This window comes from Peromyscus californicus, unplaced genomic scaffold (genome assembly GCF_007827085.1).
Source record: "Peromyscus californicus insignis strain IS unplaced genomic scaffold, ASM782708v3 Scaffold_7__1_contigs__length_154581171, whole genome shotgun sequence".
Lineage (NCBI taxonomy): Eukaryota > Metazoa > Chordata > Mammalia > Rodentia > Cricetidae > Peromyscus > Peromyscus californicus.
In genome coordinates, this window is record NW_026294595.1 from 17,355,184 (window position 1) to 17,379,006 (window position 23,823).

The 23,823-nt window shown below is 39.1% G+C and overlaps 1 long non-coding RNA gene across 1 annotated transcript; it reads left to right on the forward strand.

Moving 5' to 3' along the window:
• The first annotated feature begins 20,484 nt into the window (after positions 1-20,484).
• LOC128101391 (uncharacterized) lies at positions 20,485-23,487 on the forward strand. Its single transcript, XR_008215082.1, has 2 exons — positions 20,485-20,872; positions 22,846-23,487. It is a non-coding gene; the product is annotated as an uncharacterized LOC128101391 (long non-coding RNA).
• The last annotated feature ends 336 nt before the right edge of the window (positions 23,488-23,823 follow it).

A 23,823-nucleotide genomic window follows, 5' to 3' on the forward strand; every position in this document is an offset into this window, starting at 1 on the left:
CAATCAATACTTCTCTGAGTGATGCGAAAATGAAGTTTCAATCATCATTCTTTCATTAGAAGAGAATGCAAGCAAACAAAACCCAAACCTTTATGGTTCCTTCTGTCTAGAAGGATCAGTTCAAAGTCACACCTTGACATTCTAAGTTTTCAATTACTCTGCAGCAACTTATTTTCCCAGCGTTAGTTCTGTAACTGCTCAATATGGACTTCCATGCCTAATTAAAGCTGTCACTGACCTCCCAAAGCACTTTGGCATTCTCATTACAAAGATTTCACTCTTGCTTTGCTCCTGCAATATCCTGCTTCCTTCTCCATTTCTATTTAACTGTATTTTCACCCTTTTATTGTAAATATTTATTTGATGAATAATGAGTGCATATCTTCAAAGGGCCCAATACGATCATGTGATATGTTTTATGTAATGATGACCACCATGGTCAAATGAACATATCAATCATTATCCCCAGAACATTTTTCATTCATGAATCTCCCGTCTACTTCCACTGTTGGTCCTAAAAAAATATTATTCTTCCCTTAATTTAAAATTCCAATAAAATTAACCCTCAAACTTTAATCCAAGTAAAAGTTTTCCCTGTTTATCCAAGTGATCATCACGAGCTTTTAAGCTCCTTCCACATGAATACCACTTATAGACAGGTTAGACATCTTAATCCATGATCAATCAGTCACACTACTACTGTCTTGTTAGTGTGTTCTTTATCTGAGAATGCCATATCAATACAAAGAAAATCAGGGTCCCTTTATGGGCTTTTCCATCTTATTAATTAAAGAAGCTAAGAATAGATTCCAATAGAAGCACTATGTGTTCAAAAGAAAAGCCACATGACAGGCAAGCTTTAAAACCTCAGCTGCTGCCCACAGGAGAATGGAGAAGAGAAACAGCCATGCCGTATAAGTTAGCATGGAGGTTAGACACATGGTGGACAAGGAGTCACATGGGAGGGAGGGGGAGCATTAGAGAAAGAATAGGGAAGCCTGAAATGCTTCGAGAAAACCGAAAATGCTAAGAAGGCTTGGTTAGAAGAGATGGAGAAAGATGAAAGGTGATGTTACCTTCCTCTGGAGAAAGATGAAAGGTGATGTTACCTTCCCCTGGATACTTCTGGACAGACTTATAATTCTGCATGGCTGCAGCTCACAAGTTTCCAAAGTAGGGGTGGGAATTCTGGGAAGGAAAAGTACCCTGTCTCACTAATGAACTAACTATTTTGCCTATCTCTGTAGCATGGCTTAAGGTGCACCCACCTTTGTAGGGGTGGGTCTTTGGGCAAAGTGACTGAACCAGGCCAGCTAGAGTGTTCGGCTCCACCCAGGTCAGAGTCTAGTCTCTTGACCAGCAGCTTTTCTCCTCTGTTGTTATTATAAGCAACTCCTTGTAGCTAGCGTCCATGGAGGTAGACGGAAGATTTGTGCCATAGAATATGAGGATGTGCACCACAAATCCTCTTCTTTTATATGAATTAGAGTAAATTAATTTCTAATATGGGAAATACTAATAGTAAAACACTAAGATCTATAGGGACGTGAGAGATGCCTCAGCAGTTAAAGATATTACCCCACAAGGATGAAGACTGGAGCTCAGACCCCCAGAAACACCAGGTGGGGCATGTCAGCCTGCCTTTAATTTTAGCCTCTGAAGAGGGACACTGAAGCAGAATGGCTAGAAAGACTAGCCTATCAGGAAGCTCTAAGTTTAGGATACACCGCCTCAGGCAGGCTTTCACTTGCACAAGCGTAAATGCATATACACACCCTCTTTGTAAAAACATGCATATACACACATGACACCATAGCCACGTGAAAAAATGGTATAAAAGAAAAAGGGGGAAGGCTTTTAATATAACTAAAAATTTGAATATTTGGCCCAAAGGGCATTTATATATGGATAGAGCCCTTTAGGTATTTTATTCCCAGGTTTCCACCTTTCCTTTCATTTTCTACTCATTTTATGACCCTCACTGCCTTGACAGCTTGTCTGTCTGTGATGATGCGATTATTCCTTAGATCCTCAGGAAAAACCACACACTGAGGTTTTTCTTATTTCATTCTTCTGATAAAAGATATTTTTCTCACAACTTACCATTTCCTCAAGGGATTCTGCTAAGAAATATGCTACTACCAGAAAGAGGAGTGTTTTCCTCTGATGGCTTCATTTTTAATAATATATTAACAAATTCGGTGTAGAAGCTCTTTTTAGTGAAAAGCACACCATCTTTGAAGTCAGATAGTCTTGCCTTCAAATCTGAGATCTACTATTTACCATTTTTCGTACTCTTGGGTGAACTGTTCAGTTTAGATAAGGGCACTTACAGATTTCACAGCACACAGAGTGTGCAGTGGTAACAAATAGAATAATGTACTTCAGTTCCTTTGCCCTGGATTTTCTATCATCTTTTCCTGAGATGACAGTAATAGCTATTATTTCCTTGATGTGCTCTGTGCGCCACTCACAGTGCCAAGTTCCTTACATACACTCATAATCCTGGAACTGATAAATGTTTCTATATTATTCTATCACTTCTGATAAGTACAAGCAAATATTTAATTTAAAGGACAATGTGTAAGGTCACAAAACCTGAAAACATGATACTGGTATTTGAACTTCAGTCTGTTGACTCACTATTTATATATGGTGTGTTTCCTTAGAAATTGTATAGTGGGACCTCACAAGCTGGGGATATTCCACATCTAGAAATATGTGGCCAAGTATGTCTTGTATCTTCCTTCACATCTTTCTTGGTTTACTTCCTCTGATTCTTGACTGTCATGGCTTCTTTTTTCTTGGATTCTTAAACATTTGTTATTGGAAAATTTTTTCCTCAGTAGCTTTGAGAGAAAATGTACTTGGGAGGTAAAAACACTGGTGACAATTGAGTATATGAAAGTTGCCAAACATGATTGCAGTACGTTGATGGTTTGAGTCCTGACATAAAAAATGTACATGGAAAAAAAAATGTACATGGTTTCCCCCTCAGATTTCCAAGAAATATTTTATCGTTTTCTATTCTTTGATTAGATCGGTGGTGAAGACACTGTCTGCTCTTCCAGAGGTCTTGAGTTCAATTCCCAGTACCCACGTGGAAGCTCACACCATCTATAATGGGATCTGATGCACTCTTCTGGCATGGACTCATACATAAAATACATAAATAAAATTTAAAAACACACAGACAACCAATTCTCAAGTTACCCTAAGTGAAATCTTTTTTTTCTTATTTTGGTTTGCATTCCATGGCTCCCTACATGTTTCTCTTTGTCTTGAATTTGTCAAGTGTACTACTGTTTACCCACGTTGAGCCTTCAATAGACCCTGTCAATCTAGAAACACACCATTAAATGTTGGGTTCTCCCTCCTTCCCTTTCTCCATACTTCTTTTCTTCCTTTCTAAACAGGTAATTATTAGGTATTGATCTTCCTGAAATTATCTTATCTACTTTTCAGTTCTCCGTTCTACCTCCTCATAATTTTAATATACTTTTGGAGAAATTTTCTTAATTTTATCTTTCAAACCTTCTACTGAGTTGCAATTTATGTTATACTACTCCGTAACATGAGCTATGTTCCTGCCTTTGTTTTTGAGCTGATCATCTCTTACCTTTCTGAGAATACGGCTTTATTTTTTAATTTTCCTATTGGCCACTACTGCTTTTGCTGATGGTTTTCTGCCTCCAGGACTTCCTCCTTCTGTGCTTTTCCTGCAAGTTTGCATGTCCTCGATGATTTAATGAATGTTGATTTGCAAAATAATTTCCTTAGAGAACACAAATGGCAATGCCTGTAGAGTTTTGTGATTAAAATGCTCACAGGATTTTCACAGTGTCTGTTGTATAAAGTCATGCTTTCATACTTAATGGTGAAGTTACTAGTGATGTGACCTTGGACCCTGACAGGAATGATGTGAGCATTCAGTATGTGAGGTTTCCTAAAATCTCATTGATTATGCATTCCCAGTTCAATTAGTTGCTTTATTTTTGCTGTGACAAAATACTCAACAATAAGCAGTTTAGGACAAGGGATATATTCTGCCTTAAAGTTTAAAAGGAGATATATCATGAAGGCAGGCAGTGTATTGAAGCAGCCTTGGGGAGACAGTTGGTCACATTGCATCCACAGTCAGGAAGCAGAGAGTGAAAAGGAAGTGCAGCTGGGCTATGAAACCTTGTGAACCACTTCCTCCTGCAAAACTCTGCCCCCTGTAGGTTCCAGAACCTACTCAAATAGTGCCACTAGCTGGGGAGCACGTGTGCAAATACATGAGGCCCTGAGAGACATTTTATACCAAACCACAATTCCAACCTTTTAAGATGTCTGATATTTTTCAATCTAGAAAGATTATAGTTGGTTCCCAGCTTCTGAGAAGTTGGAGGGTAACACATTCACCTGCATGGAAATGGGGAGAAGGTTTGGGGACTATTCATTTCTTAAACAGACTTTCAAACAGTATGCTGGTTCCTTTAAATGTGTGTGTGTGTGTGTGTGTGTGTGTGTGTGTGTGTGTGTGTGTGTGTGTGTGTGTTTCTGGGCCTGAGCCTTTTGGGGGCCTGTAAATCTTTTTTCTTCTCAGCTTCTACATGATGAGCTTAGGATTCAACTGTCTTAGAAATTCTGAGGCAGTTACTACTCCTTGATTTTTCTTCATTGTCTTTTTGATGCTTTTCTTCCTCATTGTTATGGCTTTAGTCTTTAAAACTAAGGAAATCATTGTTTAAAAACTCATTTATGGCTATCATAAAGGAATTCTAGGAGGAGCGAAACTAAATGTAATGTATATGCCTGGCCCACCTCTTCTTCACTGTACCTGGACATCTTGCTCCTTGTTGCTTGTTTTACTGGGAGTGGGGAGCTCACAAGGAGGTGGTAAAAGTATTTACCAGACCAGAATTGATGTAAAAGTTTTAATAAAATATAGATACTGGAAAGAAACATACTAGGCATATTCTGTAGGTGAGAAAGAGATACAGAGAGAGCAATCATCCCCTCCTGGGGAGGGAAGAAGGCCTTCTGTAGTAGTTATCCTGCTTTGTCTGTGTGCCTCTTATATGTGTTATATAGTTCACTTTGGTGAAGTGGTGGAGTTTATGACATGACTTGTCTTCTCTGAGACTGTCCATCTGAAGTGAAGGAAGTACAGGAGCCAATAGAAGGTAGGCTGGAAGATGGTTAGCTTTAATTGTCAGCTTGACGTAATCTAGAATTGTTGGGAACTAGACTCTGAGGTATTTTCAATATTAGCTTGGCCTATGGGGATCATCTTAATTTAATTGCTATAGAGTGATCCTGACCACTGTGGATGACACCAGTCCCTAGGCAGGAGCTCCTGAATTGTACAGGAGTAGAGAAATTCAACAGAGCACAAGCAAGCAAGCTGTATATGTGTACTTAGCTCCCTCGGTTTTTGACTGAGTGTCACAGGACTAGCCTGTTTAAGCTCCTGTTACTGTGTTTTCCTATCCACCCACATTGCTTTTTGCCAGGATAATTTATCACAGCCACAGAAATGAAACAATAACAGGCTCCACTTGTCTGTGTAAGCAACATAAGTAAGCCAGTCCCTGATCCAAGTAGCTATGTTGAAGAATTTTGCTGTTTACTTTTGGATTTTTTTGTCTCAACATTGCCCATTCTGCCAGACTCTCACTTGTTTCAGGGAATCCATTGTTTCTGTGAAGTTGGTTCAAAATTGAACCATAAATAACCACTGGTCTCTTCCCCCTCCTTAGGAGTTTCTGGGCCAGTTGTGGATACAGGTATGTGGTGCTCTCTTTCCATATTTTGAGCAATCCTGGATTTATAAAGTTTCCCACAATTCCACGTCCACAAACTACCAAGGCAGTGGATTAGACTGCCGTGGGCACTGAGAATATAAAGTAGACCCAAAGAATTTCTTTTTCTTTTCTACATAATCAAACGTTATTTGTTTGGAAATTTTCTTAGCTAATGTTTTTGTAACTACTAAGGCTTCTGTTGCAATTCTACAAATGCATTCTCCATTAGTTCTTTTCACCTTTCTTTCATTTGGGGTCAGTACCTTGCTTTCAAGTGTTTACATGACATAATTGTAGCACTTTTCATGCTTATGTACTATTTCAGGTATGTATGTCGATCCCACTAACATTGAAAATACTTAATTACCGCGGTGGTTAATGTAAATTTCATCTTGACAGATTATTGAATCCCTAGGAAAAGGATACTCAACGAGGGGTTATCTATATCAAGTTGGCCTCTGGCATGTCTGTGGGTCATTATAGTGATTAAAGTAAGGTGGAAATGAGGTGGAAAGACCTCCCAACTGTGGATGACACCATTCCTTAGCCAGGGGGTCACAGACTGTGTAGCAGTGGAGAAAAGGAGCTGAGCATTAGCATACAAGTCTCCATTGTCCTCTTGTCTTCTCGCTTTCTTTCTCAGCTCCTGATGCCTTGACTACCCAACCATGATGGACTAGAACCGGAAACTGGGGGTAAAAGTAAGCCTTCAATCCTTTAAGTCACTTCTGTCAGAGTTTGTTATCACAGCCATGAGAGAGAATCTAAGACCATTATCTCAAGTAGTTAGTACGTTAGAGTTTATTGATATTTTTACAGTGATGAAACTGAAATATTTCATCATGAAACCTGAATTTTAGTGAGGTCAAGTAATTTATTCACAGTAATTCACATGATAAAAATCAGTATTTTCAATCACATGGATGTTTTTAACTATGATGCTATACTACATTTTATTAAGCTAAACAGATTTCTGCAACAAAGAGCCATGTAAATGATAACTATAGATAAATATGAATAATTATTAAAAATTCCATCTAAATTATTTTTTCATCTTACTGATATTCAAGTTCCAAGTTTATTTTAGCATTAACTCGTATTTTCTTTGAAGTAGTTAACTTAAGGCACTTCTATATTCAACTCATATTCTTCAAGTATCTATCATTTGGCAGACTCTGTTTTAAGTATAGGCCAATAGGAATGAGAATCAGGACCAGGAATTCTTGATGTTATTTTCAGTTTCTTTTTTGGGGGGTTCATTTTTAATATTTTTTCTCCTGAGGAGAATGATTCTTAAATGATTAGAATGCAGTGTATTTCTTACTGTTTTACATCTTTTAGCTGTGACAATGGGAAAAAATTTGTTTTCAGACACCTGTCTTGCAAACTCATGACAGTCATTCTGCTAGCAGTCATTGCTGGTAGAATTTATCAACTTTGACTTAGAAAATAAAACAAATATCTTACATCAGGTTTTTGGCTGATTCCCATCTGTAAGAGATGTTGTTTCAAACCATCCTCTGTAGATACCAGTAAAAAAATCAATGAGCCCCTGGTGTGTAATAAGGAAGAGAGAAGTCAAAAGGTGAAGGAAAATAAGCAACAGAAAACAGTCACCAATATTCAGCATGAGAAAGCCCAACACTTATATTATTATTAGTGTTGCTAAATATATTCACATCTTACAGTAACTTCCTTAGGGTGATATGAACAAATATCTATTTGTTTCCAATTAGGGCACCAAAAACAGACCAGACAAAAATAGACCAAAGTAGCAACCCGTCAAAGGCCAACCTGGTAAACTAGTGAGTTACTTGAGCTTACTTAATAGGTTCATAGGTGATAGTTTATGTCTAGGAATGTGAGTTGCACCCCCAAATAACTGTGTTGCTGCCAAGTTTTAACCTCTCATACATGGTGACCTCATAGAAGCTACACATAAAATTTCACTCTCATTTAGCTTTCTACTTTGTATGTACTCTGAAATTTCCCAAGATCACTTGCAGCTGTTGAGGCAGGAGATATTAAAAGCTAGAATCCTAGGAGATGGTCCAGTGTACATTCCCTTCTTCTGCTATAGAGTGTTAACAGCTCCATCACCATCAACATAGATGGAGCTATCACTGATGCTTGGGTTGTTTAGTTGCTTAGGACTATTGAGCCAAGGACTCTGGCTTTCAAAATGGCAATTTTGCTATGCCTGGAGGAAAAGTCATATTGCAACAATCTTTGTAATTCATGTATTGTATTTCCCCAATTAATGCAAAAACACAACTCTCACTTCAAAGGGATAAGCGATAGTTTATTTTAGAGTCAAATATGAATTGCCATGCTGGGGAACACATTTGTTTTACCCCAAATTCTGTGTTTCAATGCAGAAGTGGTTTCAGGAAGTTTTTATAGTAACAGAACAAATAAAGTCATAAACAAGGGACTTTTATTAGTGGAAACAGTAGATAGGTTGATTAAAGCAAAACAGGAAAACCTGTTATTGGCCTTAGATGCTTTCTGATGGTGTTCTTAGCCTTTTGGTTGGTGAGAGCTAGGTGTTTGTCATTCCAAATCATTTACCTAATGGTCACAAAGACATTAATTAGCTCATATACAAAAAAGGGTAATAAATGGCTATTAAGAGACCTAAAAATGGCCCAAGGTAACTTGATTCTGGAACTGCAACATTTTAAATTTTCCGGTCATTGAAGTTCTTCTAGTTGGCTCATCAGCCTTGCAGGAGGCTTGGCAGGTGGGGGGGGGGGGGTGGTGAAGCTTCTTCCTAAGAACTTTTATCCACACCAAGTAAACTAAAATAATAATGTACTTCTGAATTCAGTGAATTATTTCCTAAGGACCTGAAGAAGCAGGCTTTGTGTGACTGTCTTCATTACTTACCCACCACAAGACATTAGTTCTTCTGGTGTTACGCATGTTTTCTTCCTTTCCTGGTGATGGAGTAATGAAATGGAGGAAATACTTATCTTCATAGCTGTTTTAAAGAGGCTGTCTGGATATATTTAAATTCTCACAGTAATATTATCACATAGTGAAAGACATGAACACAGTCACCCTTTTTGATAAAATTCACCTAAATTCAGTTAGCACAGATATGGCAAAAGAATGAAGTACACATGGATCCTGAAAACGGGAGAGCTCCTACAGCCATGCACAGAAGCACAAGCACAGCGGGGAGTGGGAGGCATAAAGAGGAAAAGGATTTTCGTCTTTTCTTCCCAAGGAAGGGGAGTGCATACCTAGCCATAACAAGAAAAAGCCATTTATAGCTAAGATCATCAAATTATGTCACCTGGATCTTGTTAATTTTTTCTCAGCTCCTCAGTGCTTGAGTTAACAAGTTCCTGTTGGAACAAGAGCCTATATGAAAGAAGCCTGAGAATGGGGAAATGTGCCCAAAACTTCAAGCTGTTGTTTTCAAAGCATGGGGAAAATGGGAAAGAGAAAACATTCCACAGTGTGACCTTGTTCCCTGAGGATGGGAACTCAATAGCATGAGCTCAAACCATGTTATAAACTTAGAAACCAAGTTTCTAGGAATAGTTAACCCTGATTAGAAACCTTAGTATACTAGTGTGACACTTCTACCCAGTAAAAAAAGCAAATGCTTAAAGAATTGTATAAACTGGGGTTGGGGATTTAGCTCAGTGGTAGAGTGCTTGCCTAGGAAGCACAAGGCCCTGAGTTCGATCCTTAGCTCCAAAAAAAAAAAAAAAAAAAAAAAAAAAAAAAAAAAAAAAAGAATTGTATAAACTGATGACATTACTACTCTGTGGTATAATTAAGAAGAGGTTTTAAATTTGTAGGTATGAGGGAGAGAACATCGAGAAGCATCTGGAAGAGTAGGCATCAGAGCAGAGAGCAGACTGAGTAGACCAAACATAGCCAGCAGACTGGAACTGGCCAGAAAAGAAGCAATAGCAGAGACAGAGACAGAGAGAGAGACAGAGACAGAGAGAGAGAGCACACAAGAGGGGAGACAGAGAGGAAGAGAGGGAGAACATAGTCAAAATTAGCAGGGTTATAAGGAGCATGAGAAGTTAGGGGAGGGAAGCCTCATAAGCTGGTGAATTTCAGGGTAGAGGAAGAGGTGAGAAGAGCTAGGATGCTAACATGGACTTTGAAATGTGTAACAGTACTTGTGATAGATACTAAAGGAGCCTAGAGGCCAGCATGTTATTTGATATGCTAATAGGCACCACAGATAGGCCCTTCTGCCTTTTGGAATTTAGGGACATGGGGTTTTCTTGGGGACCTGACAGGAACCTTGTGCAAGGCCAAGTTAGCTAAGAATAGCAAGCAGGCGTTAGAGCAAAGAGGTTAACAGTCTGCACTTGGAGTGAGAACCACAGTGTGGGAGCTGTGTCGGAGTCTGTTGTTTCCATCTAAAAAGAAATGAGATGAATATGGTCTACCCTCAAAAGTCTGTGGTTGTCTTAGTTAGCTTTCTATTGCTATGATAAAACATCATGACTTAAGGGAAGTTCCTTATCTGTGTATCATGCATATTGAGCGTTAACAGCTTAGATGCAAGTTCGGTATCCAACTTCTGCCCTCTGGGGTTCTCCCATTGTGCTGTAAGCCTGTATTTAAGACTTCCTCCCTCCTTCAATAAAAGGCATTCAGCATTTAAAAAAAAAAAAAGAGTGTGAGGGATGAGAACATGTAAATGTATAAACTGTCAAAGAATAAATTTAATAAAAAAAGACAAAAAAAACCCCATCATGACAAAAAGCAACTTAGAAAGGAATGAGTTCATTTTGTTTACACTTCCATATCATGATCTATAATCAAAGGAAGTCAGGATAGGAACTCAAGGAAAAAGTCTGAAGGCAGGAACTGAAGCAGAAGCCAGGTAAAAGTGATGCTTGGTCCTAATGGCTTACTAAGTCGGCTTTCTTAAACATCTCAGGACAACCTGCCAAGGGGTGGCATTACCTACAAAGTTATGAGTCCTTAAACATCAATCACCAACTAAGCCACACCAGTTTGCTTACAGACAAATCTAATGGAGGCATTTTCTTAATTGTGGTTCAGTATTTCCACTTACCTCTAGCTTGTGTGAAGTTGACAAAAAGAGAGAGAGAGCATAACTGACTCCTTGTACATTTGACACACAAATGAATCACTACTTAACAACAACCTTTCCTTTTTCATTTGTCTTCAACATGGCATGATCATATTAATATCACAATTCAGTATCACAAAATTCTAACTTTTACTAATCCTGTAGTCTTTCCGTTTTCAAACACTAAATACTGAATCTATTTAAAACTTCAAAGCTTCTATCAAATATGCAAAGTTGCTCAACTGTTCTATCAAGCAAACTGTTTCAGGATTGTAGAGAATATCATAAGACCAGTGGACTGCCTGAGGGTGGACCCATTGTTATACTTCTCTACGAAGTGAATTCCTTGGTCAGAAGGAATACTGTGTGGAAAACCATGATAGTAGATAAGGCATTCTGTAAGTCCAAAGATGGTAGTTTTGACAGATGCATTAGGTGTAGAAAAGATGAATCCAAAATTAAAATAAGGACAGAGTGTTGTCTTTTCCATGAAGAAAGTGGCCCAATGTAGTCAACTGAGAATCAGTGTTAACTCAGAACCAATATCTAATAGGCCTTGTAATGTCTGATTGTTTTATTTGCCCTCATGTACAATTACCTCAGTAAAAGGCAATAGCTTCCTCTGAGAAAGGATGGGAGAAAGGATGACAGTAAAACTCTTCAGTATATTAGCAAGATTCTTCTGGAAAGAGGCCTAACCTTTCCTTCATTTCAGGGGTTTTGGGTCTATAAGCTGACTCAAGTCTAGAAATTGGTTAATGGCTGAAATTCTCTGTTATAAGCTATCACAAGGGGAGTGATACTCAGAATTTATATCAACTATGTGGGCCCTCAGTTCTGACTCATCTCTGACTTTGTCTGCTCATGCTTGTGTCCCAGATGCAGCATTTACACTCTTGCTGGTAGAGACCTCTCAGGTTTAGTGCAAATGCAAGCCAATTTGAATTGCTAGCATAGTCTGTGAATTTTCTAGATGCAGGTCACTGTGAATCTGCATCGTCTCCCAGGACCAGTTACTTCAAAACACTAGTTCTACCACATACCACTGGGGTGTGCTTTCCCATCCAGACCTAAATTTAGAAAGGGGCCAGGCACACTATAATGCTCTTTGCTTCTAGCCACACAAGTTACAGAAAGAAAAGATGGGAGGAAGGGGTTTAATTAGACCTCCCACAGAAATCCTTTCACTTTCCAAGTGCTCAAGGAAGTAAAACTGAGTGAATTCTGGCTAAATACAGGATAGTCTAAGGTTATGGGCCTCAGTCCACCCTTATCCTCTTATAAAACTCCACTAACTTCTCTTGGGATCCCAGTCTGGGATGTCATAAGCCATGGTTGCAAGGATGAAAAGGAGATAGAGGGAGAAGTGCCTCTCATCTTATCACAAGTTCTAGAAGAAAGTGGAAGAAGAAATGGAGAGACAGAGAAGGTTAAGTTAAAGCAGGAAAGAAATAGAGCATTGGTTTGTGTAATCATATTTGATTCCCCGTCAAGATACCACTATAAGACAGGAAAAGTGAGGGTCCTTCAGAGGAGCCAGAAGTTTCATCACCTCAGATATGCAAAGGTCTGGGAGATGAATCTGAGATCACCCCAAGCAGGGGCTTCTGAGGCCCTTATCATAGTGTCTTAGTTAAGGTTTCTATTTCTGTGACAAAAATGCCATGGCCATGAACAACCTGAGGAGGATAGGATTTATTTTGGCTTACAACTTTTAGGTAACACTTCATTGTTGAAGTAATTTAGGGCAGGAATTCAAACAATGCAAGCCTCTGGAGGCAGGAGCTGATGCAGAGACCATGGAGGGATGCTGCTTACTGGCTTGGTCCTTTTGGCTTGCTCAGCCTGCTTTCTTATAGCATCCAGGACCACCAGGCTAGGGTGACATCACTCACGTCAATCATCAATAAAGCAAATGAACCATAGATTGCTGTGGGGTGTTCTGTATGCGGTGAATGTGTTGCTCTTTTGATTGATAAATAAAATACTGTTTGGCCAGTAGCCAGGCAGGAAGTATAGTATAGGTGGGATAAGAAGAGAGGAGAATTCTGGGAGGTGGAAGGCTGAGTCAGGAGATGCTGCCAGCCACCGCTGTCACGAGAGGTAAGATGTACAGATACCGGTAAGCCACAAGCCATGTGGCAACTTATAGATTAATAGAAATGGGTTAATTTAAGATTTAAGAACTAGATAGCAAGAAGCCTGCTACGACCATACAGTTTATAAGTAATATAAGTCTCTGTGTGTTTACTTGGGTCCAAGCAGCTGCAGGACTGGGGGGGGGGGTGAGAGAGATTTGTCCTGACCATGGGCCAAGTAGGACATATGAAAACTCCAGCTACAATAGATTGCACACAGGCCAGTATATTGGGGTACTTTTCTCAATTCAAGTTCCCTCTTCCCAAAACTCTAGCTGGTGTCATGCTGACATAAACCTAGTCAGCAGATAGAAAAATTCAAATAATGAATTTCACAGACAACAAGAGGGTGAGTTTATAAAGGCATTTTATTATAGGATTATAAATGGAAATTTAGGAGAAAGAAAGAAGGCAGAAACCCTGTGCTGCAGGAACACATCCCAAAGATGTGGTACTACCACCAACAAAGGTTCACATCTATGGATTAGGCATGGGAAGTTGGTCAGGCTATGGATAATCAGTCTATTTTTTTAAACTATGAGATATCCATGTGACTCTCAGTTTTGGTCTTATCCTCATGTATAGCCTCTAGGCAGGGAGACTAATTATTTTACATAAAGGAAGAAAGATAAGAAACCAGGCCAGGACCCAGAATCCCTTTGGCATTTCTCTCTCCTACCAGGACAAACTATGGATATTCCTGGCCTTGGATTCTGACAAGAATCAAAGTCCCAGTCCCTAAACTGGGGACTGTTTCTGTCTCCTGTTCTCACCATTAACATAAGAATGCCTGACTATAATACACCCAATTTCTAACAAGTATGTTGCTCACACATCGATGTTTAGGGAAGTTCGCCTTAAGGCTGTGGTTGTCACTTTAGAATTATCTATGAAGGTTTTATAAACATCAGGAGCCTGGGCTGCTGATCTGAATATTCTGAAAAGCTCCATGCGTGATTGGTTATTCTGCATGGTCAGGACTGGGGAGCTCTGAGCAGCATAATAAACCTGATTACAGAGAAGGACATCGAGGTTAGTTTTTAGGAAGTACTGAGCATTAGGTGAAGGTGCAAATAGGCATAGTGTCCAAGTTGGACAATAAAATTTGGGGTTGGGATTGAAGTTCGTTGTCTAAACTGGGTATTGAAGTTCATGGTGAAAAATGAGGATTGTAATGAATGGTGAAAAGTGAGATTAAAGGCTTAGTTAATGTTCTATTGCTGTGACAAAACAGCATGAGCAAGGCAACATATTAAAGAAAGTATTTAATTAGGCTTATGGTTTCAGAAGGCTAGTTACCATGATGGTGGAACAGAGACATGGTGATAGAAACAGCTAAGAGCTAACATCTTGATCCTTAAGGAAGAAGCAGAAAGAGGCCCATTGATAATGGTATAGGTATTTTGAAACCTCAAAGCCTGACCCCAGTAACACACCCCCTCCAACAAGGCCACACTTCCTAATTCTCCAAACAGTCCCAGCAACTGGGATCAAGTATACAAGCATATAAGCCTATGGGGGCATTATCATTCAAATCAACACCAAATTCATGGTGAAAATGTTACTGGAGTTGTTAGGGCAGAGCCTGGATCCTGGCAAGCCTGATAACCCATGCTGTCTACTCACATCTAAGAAGCCAACTAAATAAGTGGTAGTGAAAAGTAGAAAAAGTAGGTTTATTCCATACGGTCACATTGAGAAGATTAACAACACAGGCCAGTGACCCCCCCACTTCCACCCCCAGTTCATCTTAGAGGTCCTGGTGTAAGGTTTAGGTTTAAATAGAAGGAAAGAAGTATGCATAATTAAGCAGTTCTGGTCAAGGTGAGGTCTCATCCATCATCATCTTGTCCCAAACCTCTCCTACAAAGTCCTCTAAAACGTTGTCAAAACTAAGTGAAATATCTTTCCAAGAGACAAGCTCCCTATCTAACTTGTACCAAGTTCATATCTTTACTTTTCTCTAGCATGAGGTTCTTGGGGGAAATTCCAGCTTAGGGGTCTATGGTTTGAATAGTCTGATGGTCAGAAAGAAGGGTGCAAGTATTTTGTTAGAATATCTTCATTCCTACCAGGATAGCTACAAGAATGCAAGGAAGAATACAAATATTTTTGGCAAATGACTGGAAGAGATGATTTTATATGTCTATTTTTTAAAGTTTGATGCCAGTTTTGTTCAATAAATTAAATGATGCACATACACAGTTCAAAATTTTTCTAATAGGTACCTTAAAAACCTAAAAAGACAGAAGCATATTTCATTTTATTATTATTATTAGTAGTAGTATTAGTAGTAGTAGTATTTTGAGACAAGATATTCTGTAGCAGTTTCCTCAATATTCAAACATTCTATTTCATTAGGGAAGTCTCTTAAGCCAGAGGCAAACAACTCAAAGCAGCTTCAGGAAGTCTCTGAAACTGACCAGATTCACTTGACCCTTCCCTCCCAAGAGGAAACAATAAGACTGTTGAGAGCCACTCTTAGACAAGCCAAATTGCAAAGAAAATTCTGAGACTACACCAGTTGCCTGAAAAAGAACAGAGACCAGCTTATTCCTGTAAGTAAACTCAATAAGACTCATGGTTCACCGTATCTGTATTTTATCCTGTCCTGGGTTCTCTATCTTGGATGAGTAGATGTATGTAGTGTTTCCCCAGGAAAAGTCTTGTCACACAACACAAGGTATCCTACTGTATTCCAGTCTGGGCTGGAACTCACAACAAGCTTCTTGCTTTATTCAGTCACCCAAATTCTAGAAGTTTAGGTGCGAGCCACCATACATAGCTAAGAATTAGTGTTAATCCTACAGAGGTAAGCAGAAAGACCACTGAACCAAATCATCATGACCAAATTAATTAAAGCAAACTTATTTAATTCATGTTCATGGGCTGGCTCTCACTAAAAGAGGGGTTCAAGAGATCAACTTTTGATGTGGGGATGATAAGGGTTTTATAGTTTAGGAGTAGGGGTTTCCCAAATGGAGGATTTGGCAGGCAAATAGGTAGGGTTTTAGAACCAGAACAGAAGGATAGCAACTTGGTCATAACAACTCCCTAAAATAAAGATATGGTTGCAAGGGGGTTGTAACAAGGTGGTCATAACAACCTGGTCATAACCAGGTAGTCATAACAACATGGTTATAATAACCTTTCAAAACAAAGGCATGGTTTCTGTTTCCTCAAGCAGGCAGTACGGAACTATTTGTAATTAAGATTACAGGCAGGGTACAGCCCAATCCTTAAGAAACACATTTAATAATAAACAGGAATGAATCCAATTTGTTTTCATTATGAGATGTCTTCCAAGTCTAAGATGGGGGCAGACTAGTTTATCATTGGTTTTAACAAAAATGTTTATTTATTTATTTATTTTTAAAATTTAACTTTTTCATTGACTTCTTTGGGAGTTTCATATCATGTACCTCAATTCTGCTCACCTCCCAGTCCCCTCATATCCTCCCTTGTCCGGGTCCTTGACCCTATAGCAGCCAGGGTCTGGAGTAACCTATGTGGCTCCTGTTGACACCAAGGGCCATGGGGATGCCCAGGGTCAGCTTAGCTACCTGAGTCCAGGTTGGTGTCCAAGGGCCAAGATGCATGCATATTTAAGTGGCCTGTGCTGCTACTCAATGCCATGATGACATCTAGGCCAGAGCTACAGCTGAGGGCCTTGTCTTTGTCCATGGCCCTACTGCAACAAAATGTTTCATTAAAATATTATCACTTTAGCCGGGCGGTGGTGGCGCACGCCTTTAATCCCAGCACTCGGGAGGCAGAGCCAGGCGGATCTCTGTGAGTTCGAGGCCAGCCTGGACTACCAAGTGAGTTCCAGGAAAGGCGCAAAGCTACACAGAGAAACCCTGTCTCGAAAAACCAAAAAAAAAAAAAAAAAAAAAAAATTATCACTTTAGAACTTAATAAATACCAAAAAAGTACGTAATAAAATATTGTTCTAAATCCATTGATAAGTGATTGGCAGAGCACCAGAAGTAAAGAGTCAGAGCTAGGAATTCAAGTTTTTATGGAGAAATAGCAGGAATCTGAATCTTTAGGAGATGTTTTTAAATAGGAATTTATGATTGAAGAAAACAGTATAGAACAGACGATTAGAGAAGACAGTTTAGATGATCAGAAAGTCAAATTAAGAAACACCAATGTTTCTTGATTATTTACACTTATCCAGCTAACAAATTTCCTTGTTTAGTGTTAATAGGATTCCTGTGAGGATGTCGATTCTGAGGTGTATAGGAATCCTGGTGTATGGGGGATATTTGTGGGGCATTCACAGTGTGGTGTTCTTGAGATTGATCGTCTTATCACCTCCACTTTAAAGATGAGGGCATGAGGTACTTCCTGTCTGTTACACAATCATCTACTTCACTCAACAACTCTTTCTGATTTAAATTGCTCTTTTTTCAATTTGTAGGATGAAGGGAAAAGTAGAAATCCAGCTTCTTAAAATAAGGCTGACAATGTTTAGTCTTGCTACATTGCCCCATAGTGTGAATAACTGCTAAACCTAACTAGTTATTGATTGATAACTTATCAGAGTCATTGTCCCCAACCTTCAAACAAGCAAGAAACAATACGGAAAACTTAAAGGAAGTAAAGCAAATGTTTCCATTTTGGAATGACAGAAGCTTTTTGTTGTTGTTGTTCTGAATTTAAACCTGGGGTAAGTAGGTGGCTAATACCAGAGAAACTACAGCACACTTAGAAAGAGTAATGTGAAGTTTTAAGGTAGATTTGGGGAATGTGGAAAAGTTGAAAGTTATCTTGGTATCAGTACTCTGTGCTTTTCTTATTCCCAAGGAGTTCTTCAACTCTAGAGATAAAAAAAAATGAGACCACTTGTCACCATTTTTTTCTATCAAAAGACAAGCTGTGTAGGTGACTAACTGAACAGGTTCTAGTGGACCAAAGTGTTCTCCCATAATATAGTTTAGTTTCCTGAGTTATAGCGTGCAATCACAGGACTTTCTGAAGTCATCCTGGAAAACAACATTGAGAACAAATAAGTATGTGTGGTGGCTTGAATGAAAATGGCACCCATAGGTGTTTGAATGCCTAGTCCCCAGCTGCTGTAACTGTTTGGGAAGGATTAGGTGGTGTGGCCTTGTTGGAGTATGGGTGACTTTGTTGGAGGAAGTGTGTTACTGGGAATGGGCTTTGAGGTTTCAAAAGCCCATGCTAGGCACAGATCTCCCCTCCCCCCCATCTCTCTCTGCCTGCAACTTTTGGATCATGTGAGCTCTCAGCTACTTCTTCAGAGCCATACCTGCCTCTACAACAATAGTCATCCAGAAACATAACTCTCTGCTCTCCACCACAATAGTCACAGACTAACCCTTTGAAACTATAAGCAAGCCCCAATGTAATGCTTCCTTTTATAAATTCCCTTGGCCATGATGTATTCACACAGCAATAGGATAGTAACTAAGACAGTGTGTATTTCCATGTTAAGGACTGTGGAACTTAGAGAAATTCAGAAAAACATAAACTTCTAAAAAATACTTGGGGACAAAAAGAATGATGGTTCCCCCTAATTCTGTCATTTATAGTAATTGTTAATGGTTTCAAACCAATGTGTGTTCTTTATTTACATTGATATGATGGTATACTTATGACTATATCATGTCACCCCCAGTAAATAATTCACTGGTTCAAACACTAGTTAGGGGCTGCTTGTTTCTGGGATAGCATATACCAATAACAACGCCAGTCACTAACTGGTCTCTTGAGATACAGAATCCAAATGTGTGAATGATGCCAATGATGGCAAAATTGTAGCATGTTGTACAAATAGAAATAACATGTTGGTAACGTGCTATGTCACATGTGCTAAGTGACAAATCACATTACCTGGAATGCCACAATGGTCAATTGTTCAATGAGAGATTCTTCTTTTTTTACTTAAAAATTTTCAATATAGTTAAAGTGTATAGAGAAATGTACTAAAAATAAACACATAATCCATGCTAATATAAGGAAACATAGCTAGGGCTGAAAGGAAAGCTATGAACTGATTTAATTATTGTCATTACCCATGTTAGTCTACAAGCTCCATGAGGGTGGAATCCTGTTCTGACTTTGCCTAGTTCCTTCCCTAGCACGCAGCACAGGTCTAAACCATGATTAGATGATCGGGAATATATTTTTACACTAATAGAGTCTTCCTTCATAGTATACCAGTTATGTGTTGTTCTGTCTCTGCATTGGAAATACAAGCAGGGTGGAGAGGCTACAAAAACTTGGAGAGTATTCATAAAGAAAACAGCCCTAAAGAATGGTAGAAATTTAAAGAGCTAGAGAAATCCTTGTGGCAGAAATGCTTTTCACACATGAAAGATAGTGTAGAATTTAGAATATTATCCTATATGAAATGACATTGAATAAACCAGTTCAATCAAAAGAGATTTATGTAAATATTCAAGAAGAGATAAGACTGATGAGTATTTGGGGTATAGTTCAGTTAGACTGAAGTGGCTGGCTTAATTTTTTTTAACAGCTAAATTTGGTGGGTAATAGAAATTCCTTCTTAACACTGCTCTAATCCACAGGCAGCTAAATCTAGAGGCTCAGAGGAGAAATCCCCCCAAGAAAGATTGCCCTGCTCTCATTTACACTGGGAAACAATTGCTGAGGTCTGTAGCAGAGATCCACAGTAACAGCCTGTTTTACATGGCAAGAGGCCAGGAAATCTCTGCCCAGCTGGAGAGCTCTAGTCAGAACAGATCTTTAAATGTGCAATCAAAGCCAGGTCAAATGTGTTCCAGAACAGACTGAGAAATGGGAAGCCAACTATGATAAATTGTAGTGAGTAGTCGGCTGTGAGCAAAATTGGCTCTGAGTGTTCCTCACAGGTTGCTCTGGGAGCAGTTTGTTTGGTGATTGTTGGGCGTTTTGTAAAAGCAAAACTCAAACACCATGTCTTTCAAGTAGGGCTGTAACGCTTCCCTGGCTGCCAGTTATTCCTATAATGCAATGAGGTGCCAATTTGCATGAGCATTTGGTGCTATCTGAATGGGTCACAATTAGGTGCAATTCAATTTCTACAGTATTAGCTGGAAATAACTCAATTACCCCCTCACCTACCCTAATTCACTTTTTCAATTTTCTTTTTTATTTTTAAGCTGTGATTTGAGACCCTACACTTCCCCACAGACACCACATGGTTTCAAATTTTCTTCATTTCACATCATTTCCTTTTTGTTATTTGAAGTTGTAGCTTTATTCGTGTACATTAGTGCCTAGGGAGCTCCTTGTGTGAGGGTTGCCAAGCAGGATTCTATCATGGAACGTCCTGGCTTTCTGTTCTTTCTAGACCTTGGTTGAATTTTTATGTAAAACTAAACATAAGGAACATATTATGTTTAAAATATAAACTGCTACAGCAACAGAGTCTCATTTCATAAGAGAAGGCTTTATTTTGGAAATAATTTGATCAAGGATAAATGTCGGCAGCAGTAAGTTTGCTGCCTTAATTTTAAATGTCCTTTTTTGTCCTGTCCCAGTTAAGTTGTTTGTGTGAAAAATGTGCAGTTGGGTTCCGGAGGGTGCTGGGGATCAGTTCCCCTGTGGTTTTTCCTGTTTGGAAAACAGTGTCCGGCTTGCCTCCGGATACAGAGTAACCATTCCTTGACCCCTGCTGTTAGAGGGGTATATAAGCCCATGTTGGGACGAATAAAGAGAGCTGCTTCCCTGACGAACTGAAACTGGGTGTTTAGAGTGCTGTGTAACCTCGGCGTCCCTCGCCAGATTTCGTGCTCCAGCTGCGCCGGCCGCAGCAGATAAATACATTCCTAAGTCTGTATCTACCTTTCTTAACAGCTGGGAGATGCTGGCAGATTTGTTCTTGGATTTTACAGGTATTTAAAAGCATCCTGAGGCTAAATCTGAGTTGTGTTTCTTCTGTTTATCCTTGCTAAACGACTGATGTTTTAGAAAGCTGTTGCTCTTTGAAAATAGGGTTTTTAAAAATGCACAGTATTTTAAATGCACAGGTAAGAAGAATGCCATACAATTTTCCAAAGGAAATGTTAGACAGATTAAACCTCAAAACAATAATTTAGAAAACTTAGGGTTTTAAAAATGTGACTATGTAATTATTCATATTTTTCATACTTATGATTGACTTCAGAAGTAACTTTCATTCTTACCTAAATATATTCCAAGAATCTTTCTCACTTTTATATAGTTATGTTTGTATTTTAAAATTAGAAGATGCATATTCATGTAAGTTGTTTGATCTAAGGAAACAGAATTGACAATGTTAAATTAGTAATGTCTATATCCATGATGTTGGGATCTGTGCACCAAGCAAAGACTAGTTGTAGCTCAACACCCTGGCAAATCATTTCACTTTCTGAACCAGACAGTTAGCACACAGAACAGATTTTGAGCTATTTGTTCCACGTTGTTTAGGTAGTTATATGGAGTGGTGCTCTCATTGGTGGCTTCAGGTTCACTGTTGTGTCATCAGACTTGGGTGCTTCAGTATATCCCTTGATTGCTGGTATGGCTCTGGTGCCATCTCATGATGCCCACAATTTCCTTAAAGGAAGCAGAGAAGGCCCCACACTGAAAAGATAGTACCAGAAAAGGACTTGGAGACTGCTCCTAGGTATTTTGGTAATAGGACTCCAGCGGTCTTATTATTCCAAAAAGGAGGGGTGCAGGGGGGAAGAGGGGAATTCAGTTCTCAGCATGGGAAGGCTGTAAGGAAAGAGTAGTGGTGTCCTTGGCTGCTTGGGCTAGTGATTTCTGGTGGCTGAAGGCAATTAACACTTAATATCAGTTTTGAAATCAGTAAGAAGCATTTAAGTATCCAGTTTACTTCCCCCACTAAATAAATGTTCTCTTATTGCTTTTCTAAATGGTGTCTGTGAGTCACTTGTGTATAAAATGTGTATGCATTTTCTTTCTATTTCCTATTTGCAACATTGTACTATTCACTCTGAACACTGTTGGCTTCTGGACAGGAATATTTGGAGATGTTATATGTGTCAGTGGGGTTGGACTTGGCTTACAGACCCTGGCTCAGATTCCTGACCAGGGACAGCAGCTATGTATCAGTACTATGCTTAGCAGGGCAGTGGCATCCGTGCCAGATCAGAAGCTCTATGCTGCCATCTACTGGAGTTTGAGAGAAGATGCTCTCCTAGAACATTTAAAAATGCTGTCACAGAAAACCAGGAAATATTCTAAAATATTAAGAAACACTTATACACTGCAGAAGAAAGCTAAAGATTATTTAAAAGCCATTATGCTGTAGGTGGAAGTAATAAAGCTATGCAGAACTTTAACTTGTCTTTTTAAAATATACCACCGTTGCTGTTAGAAATTTTGGAATGATATTAGATACCTGTTGTAGCATGGAAGTAGACAGATATTACCTGCAATCTCTCAAACATTTGAAATTTTATTATGGTTAAAAACAACTTAGATGTAGAAAAGGTATTATGGAGAGTGTCTTTCAAGATTCAGCAGACAGAGCTTACAGCGCGAGGGGGTTGTTCAGGTTCTGGTAGAGTTTGCAATAGGCAGTAAAGGCTCAGAAAATCCAGTTCTTGCTGAAAATCATTATTTCAGCTCCAAATTTACAAATACTGCAGACCCCAAGGCTTGATTATTTCTCTAGTCCACAATATCAAGACTGTCAAATGTTTTAGGGGTCCTTGTAATTTGAAGTTCAAAGCTCCCACCTAAGGTAAGTAGAAACTAAAGTGTCCAGAATTTTAGAATTCAAAATTGGTTATTAAAGTAGACTCTAATAATAAAGAGCTAAAATTCAGAGACTAACCATAAAATAATTGTAAGTGCTATTTCTGCTTGATTTTAGGTTCAATTCCTGCTTCCTAAGTAGCTCTCCAGCAGCCAGCAGAGGGCACGTCCCTTGCACCCCCTTATTTACATGCTGTTCCTGAGCATGAAACTGTCTATCTCTGATTCAACATGTGAAAAATTTTACCAGTTCTACTTCTTCTGTAGCTATGACATATCCTTTTAGACCAGAGCCGAGCAAACACTTCTCCCAGGGGACGACTGTGAGTGGCCAGCCTGCTCTCCAAGGTGACCATATGTGATGAAAAGTGCAGACATGACAGAAGAAAATCAACAGGATGGTGGAGTATGCTGCCTCCGAGATGGAGAAAGGAATCAGAGAAAGGATATTGCAGCCCAAATAAAGGAGTCTGACAAGAAGTAGGGTCCAACCTGGCAGTGCATTGCGAAAAGGAACTGTGCTAGTTATGTGACCCATGAAACCAAATACTTACCTATTTCTACCTGTGTCAATCAGCCATTGTTCTACTCAAGTGTGATTGAAAATATGCATGGCATATGCCAAACCACAGTGATCCACTAGAAATTAAGAACTGCAGCTTAAACTCCAAAAAACACAGAGATCACAATCTCCTGTTTGGTTGAGAGACCATGATATTTTGAATCTTCACTGAGGTAATAAAATAATCAATAAATCACATTACAGTTGTATTTATTCCACACATTTGTGCCACTAGCTGTTTTCTCCTAATCTACTTAGAAAACAAATCTGTTGGAAACGGAAAAGAATCATTTCTACCCCTTCAGTAGTAGCAACATCTCCCTATGGTCCTGTTTGTTTGTTTCCCATGCCTGGAAAGTATTATGTATTCGATACTTATATTTTGAATAATTTACAAACCTTTTGATAACAATCCAGTGGTTGTAAGTCCAATGGTTAGTAATTCTTAGCTCCAAACTCTCATTGATTGCTGATACAGAGTCTGTGCCACATCCCAACACTTAATTCTACTCTATTTAATGTACTTCTAAGCTA